The sequence below is a fragment of the Lepisosteus oculatus genome, chromosome 1, assembly GCF_040954835.1.
Source record: "Lepisosteus oculatus isolate fLepOcu1 chromosome 1, fLepOcu1.hap2, whole genome shotgun sequence".
In the NCBI taxonomy this organism is placed as follows: Eukaryota; Metazoa; Chordata; class Actinopteri; order Semionotiformes; family Lepisosteidae; genus Lepisosteus; species Lepisosteus oculatus.
The window spans coordinates 46,929,300-46,935,249 of NC_090696.1; the positions used below are offsets into that span (position 1 = coordinate 46,929,300).

At 38.4% G+C, this 5,950-nt stretch overlaps 1 pseudogene; it reads left to right on the forward strand.

The window, feature by feature from the left end:
* The first annotated feature begins 209 nt into the window (after window positions 1-209).
* Window positions 210-1,070, forward strand: LOC138241187 (uncharacterized; annotated as a pseudogene).
* Window positions 1,071-5,950: the final 4,880 nt, after the last annotated feature.

Sequence of the window (5,950 nt, forward strand, 5' to 3'; positions counted from 1 at the left end):
AAGCAACTGGCCCAGACAACATCACAGCTGAAGTATGGAAGCTCCTTGGAGCACGAGGAGCAGCATGGCTCGTGGACCTCTTCAACAAGATCATCGAGGAAAAGGCACCCCTGGAAACGTGGCAAACCAGCATCACATTGACAATTTGGAAAGGCAAAGGCAAAGTTAACGACTGCTCCAATTACAGGCTGATCTCAGACACCTTCCCGATCAATGTTGGCGTCCACCAAGGCTCAGTCTTGTCTCCTCTGCTCTTCATACTTTGCATGGATACGGTGACCAAAGATATCCAAACAAGGCATACATGGACGATATTGTATGCGGACGATGTTATGATAGCAAGTGAAATGCGACACGGCCTTGAATAGCAAGTACAGGAGTGGAAGACGCGCCTTGAACGATTCGGGATGAAACTGAACATTAAGAAGACTGAGTACTTGGAATGCGGTGATCAAACCGATGGCACAATTGCAGCTGGTGGGGTCCAACTGAACAAAGTGACCCAGTTCAAGTACCTAGGCTCATATGTCAACTCCAACTACACTACCCTCCAAGACGCCAAGACGCGAGTCAGCACCACTTGGATGAAATGGTGGCAGGTCACTGGAGTACTGTACGACAAGAAGATCCCTTTGCACCTAAAATACAAAGTCTACCACTCAGAGGTCAGACCAGTGGCCCTATAAGGAACTGAATGCTGGCCAATGACAAAGAAACATGAACAGCCACTCCATACAATGGAAATGAAGATGCTGCGATGGACCCTCGGCTTGACAAGACTAGACCATGTCATGAATGAAGAGGTACGAAAAACACTCAAAATCGCCCTAATCCCTGAGAAAATGAGGGAATCGCACCTGTGATGGTATGGACACATGCTCCGCAGCAATGACACATCAATGGCAAAAACCACCCTCAAATTGAATGTGGAAGGCCACCGGTCTCATGGACGACCATTTACGCGCTGGCTGGATCGGCTGAAAGATGACATGCGCCTCGCAAAAGTCAACTGCCGAGATGCAGACCATATGAAGTGGAAAAATCGGTGGAAACAAGCAGACCCCACATAAGTGGGAAAATGCGTAGAAGAAGAAGATACAATATAATAAAAAAAATATTTTATGATAATTCCATACATGCATTTGATCCATTTTCAAACTTTCATTTTAAGTAAATTCCAGATTATACAGGAATGTTTCAAAATGTGGAAACAAATCACTGAGGCAATGACATATGAACTGCATGAAGGACGAGACCCACTCACCTCACCAAATGGTACGTAAGTTGATTTCTTCCATCTAGGACAGTGGTACAATTACAGTATGTTCCTTTTGGAATGTGCAGTTACAGTATTCTGCCACTTGGGTTGTTCTAAATTATTAATAGGCATTTGTAAAGTCCTTATAAACCCTTTACACATTATTTGCAAGACTCCATTTAAAGTGTGAACCTATTAATGATTATTAATGCAAAATCATGTCTCACTAGACATTAATAAAGCCTTTGTAAACCACTTGTTAAATATGATAATAATAAAGTCCACCACACAAAAAAAAATATTTTAATGACCACTGCATATCCACCAATGCAAAATTTTCAAAAATACAAAAACAGAAGTCCTGGGTAAATTATCTTTGCAATATCTTCCATAAAATACAATTTTACACAGTTAAAAATAAAATGTAGCAAATTCACAATATTTTCTACAATTACATTCGTGAGATATGACAACAAACTAATCTTTACTATAACTATTACTGAAACAATACATCAAATCAAATATGAATATTGTATAACAAATTCAAAACAGTTTTTCAGAAAAATACTTTTCATGTACTTTTTATCATCCTAGACAATTAATAATAGAGGATAATTTAGTTCATAACCAATTAAAATAATGAAGGTTTTTTCTAACGGGTTATTTATTTTTTAATCTTAAAGGTGACTTAAAATGAATAATATAGTGTGGAACATTAATGTGATAATGTGTGAAAGAGTGTATTTAAACACAATAAAACAACTTTAACTTTTGAACTACTGCAACACTTAACTACATGTTATTATTCAGAGGAAGCAGCTTTCTTTCATTATCTGATGGTACTGAAAAACTTGATGTGTCTTTAGATTCTGATAAAGATCCCTTCTTTGAAAAAAGTTGACTTTCTTTTTTTTGCAGTTAAAAGCACATTATAAACATTATAACAACACAAAGTGAAACCAACAAAAATACATTATCGGAAGTCATAATACATTATTTGAAACCTAATACATATAAAAATAATCATAATTGAGCTTAACTTTTGATAGACACATACTGTAACACATACAGTGCCTTGCGAAAGTATTCGGCCCCCTTGAACTTTTCAACCTTTTGCCACATTTCAGGCTTCAAACATAAAGATATAAATTTTTTATTTTATGTGAAGAATCACCAACAAGTGGGACACAATTGTGAAGTGGAACGAAATCTATTGGATTTTTGAAACTTTAACTAATAAAAAAATGAAAAGTGGGGCGTGCAAAATTATTCGGCCCCCTTGCGTTAATACTTTGTAGAGCCACCTTTTGCTGCGATTACAGCTGCAAGTCGCTTGGGGTATGTCTCTATCAGTTTTGCACATCGAGAGACTGAAATTCTTGCCCATTCTTCCTTGCAAAACAGCTCGAGCTCAGTGAGGTTGGTTGGAGAGCGTTTGTGAACAGCAGTTTTCAGCTCTTTCCACAGATTCTCGATTGGATTCAGGTCTGGACTTTGACTTGGCCATTCAAACACCTGGATACGTTTATTTGTGAACCATTCCTTTGTAGATTTTGCTGTATGTTTGGGATCATTGTCTTGTTGGAAGATAAATCTCCGTCCCAGTTTCAGGTCTTTTGCAGACTCCAACAGGTTTTCATCCAGAATGGTCCTGTATTTGGCTGCATCCATCTTCCCCTCAATTTTAACCATCTTCCCTGTCCCTGCTGAAGAAAAGCAGGCCCAAACCATGATGCTGCCACCACCATGTTTGACAGTGGGGATGGTGTGTTGAGGGTGATGAGCTGTGTTGCTTTTACGCCAAACATATCGTTTTGCATTGTGGCCAAAAAGTTCGATTTTGGTTTCATCTGACCAGAACACCTTCTTCCACATGTTTGGGGTGTCTCCCAGGTGGCTTGTGGCAAACTTTAGACGAGACTTTTTATGGATATCTTTGAGAAATGGCTTTCTTCTTGCCACTCTTCCATAAAGGCCAGATTTGTGCAGTGTAAGACTGATTGTTGTCCTATGGACAGACTCTCCCACCTCAGCTGTAGTTCTCTGCAGTTCATCCAGAGTGATCATGGGCCTCTTGGCTGCATCTCTGATCAGTCTTCTCCTTGTCTGAGCTGAAAGTTTAGAGGGACGGCCAGGTCTTGGTAGATTTGCAGTGGTCTGATACTCCTTCCATTTCAAGATGATCGCTTGCACAGTGCTCCTTGGGATGTTTGAAGCTTGGGAAATCTTTTTGTATCCAAATCCGGCTTTAAACTTCTCCACAACAGTATTACGGACCTGCCTGGTGTGTTCCTTGGTCTTCATGATGCTCTCTGCGCTTTCAACAGAACCTTGAGACTATCACAGAGCAGGTGCATTTATACAGAGACTTGATTACACACAGGTGGATTCTATTTATCACCATCAGTCATTTAGGACAACATTGGATCATTCAGAGATCCTCGCTGAACTTCTGGAGTGAGTTTGCTGCACTGAAAGTAAAGGGGCCGAATAATTTTGCACGCCCCACTTTTCATTTTTTTATTAGTTAAAAAAGTTTCAAAAATCCAATAGATGTCGTTCCACTTCACAATTGTGTCCCACTTGTTGGTGATTCTTCACATAAAATAAAAAAATATATATCTTTATGTTTGAAGCCTGAAATGTGGCAAAAGGTTGAAAAGTTCAAGGGGGCCGAATACTTTCGCAAGGCACTGTAATAATAATTATAATTGTTAAATATCTTTAAATAGAAAAAAATCATATTCCATCAACAGGTCTATTAGAAAATCATGTTCTGCAAGCAGTTATTTTTTTTCATCTTACCACTGCTGTTAAACTTCAGATTTTCCAGTTGTGCTACTTCAGCAGCCATAAAGTGTGTTTCTCTATTATATATAGGGTAGCCTATATAAAGTAGAGAAATTGATTAAGTTTTAAAAATGAGCAACACCAAAAACAATGAAGTACTATGTTGTACATCTACAAGACACATGATTCCACATAAAGAACAATATCCAACTTTGTAAATAGTTTACCAGTTTGCTGTTACATGTAGCTACACCATACAGTACAACATGTTTTTTTTTATTACGTTAAATTTAATAAATAATTTAATTTTTAAGTTATGTTTTTAATTATTACATGGTGAGCGGGGACATGCAATCCAATTTTACTCACATGGTAGAGTGAAACCAATGAAAAATGTGCTACAAGAAGTCCCAGGAGCAAGACTTATATACGCAGAACTGTGGAAGTGTGCAACATTGGGATCTAAACTTCCCATCAATTTGTAATTATAACTTACAAGTATAATTCCATATGTTCTGCAATATATTTAATTAATCAGAAGTTTCAGTTTCAATTGTATATATTACATAGCTGAGCCTGCTGTTTACTGGTACATTCATATACATTTATATAAAGAAATATATTTGTGAAATCTGAAGAGAACTATGTTAAACAATGCCTCCTTTTTTATTTTAACTATATGGTGCAACATCAAATTCAGTTTCACTACCATGTTTTAATGCATCAGACTGATGTGTATCAGTCATCTATCCACATTAAACAGAATTTGTCTGTTTTTTAAATTCTGAGAACCCATTGATAAGACAGTTAACTGGCTGATAAGTGGTAGGATTTCTGTGCATGGCAGAGTGGCCTTAACTCCAAGCAGAAAAGGCTGCTCCCAAACACACACAGAAGCTCAAAGGAGAAATCATGACACTGTGATATATTTTCCCAGGTGGTAGAAGGGCAATGAGTTTATGGGAGGGTTCATCTACTATACTGGAGGCCCTGTGTAAGCAGCGTTTGTGATAGATGACAGAAATGGAAGGGAGGGAATGGTATCTGTAGTTTCTTTTCTACCACTGTTTATGGCCCAAGTTTATGCAGCAGTCATCTTGTAACCTAAGAAAGGTGGGGATTTTATTAAGGAAAGAGTGACCGTCAATGTCCAGCATTTTGAAGATACCTAGTTAAAGACAAACTTGGAATTCTACCATCTATTAAGTGATGAAATAAATCAAGGGATGAAAGCTATCATATGGAAGAAGAAGAACAATGTAGCAGGAGGTGATGGAATTCTGTTGAATGTAATAACATTATTGAAGATTTTCTTCAAGAAAGGAACAAATCCAACTTTTTGTTAATCTGATACAGTCAATACAGGACAAATGTAGATACCTTTATCAGATTTCACATCATAAAGAAAACCTAAAATAACTATGTAAAACTTTTGGGAAACATGTATAAAAACATATATTTTTGCTTGTGCTTGTATAAGTATAATATGTACTGTAGCAGAAAGGCTAAGGCGGACCTAGAATGAATAGTTCATAGAAAGTTTAGAATAATAATATCTTTCTTGCCTTAAAAAAAACAGTAAGTGGCCAATTGCTCAGATCCAGCTACTTACGAGGTAACTGTTAGGAGGTGTTATGATGACATTCACAGAGGGAATGGCAGGCTCCCTGCACCTTGGGAGTAGATTGTACTGGCATAGAGCACGGCCAGCCTGTCAGGTGAAATGAGCAGCTGGGTTCAAGGAGCAGGGGCCACCCTGGGTTGTCGTATTCCTAGCAGCCAGGCTCCAGGAGCTAGGGCGGCACAGGATATTGAACAGTCCGTCGGCATTGCCCAGCACAGAAAGGAATGAAGAGATGACAGGTGCAGGACAGGAAGAAGCCACCAGGGTATGTAGCTGTG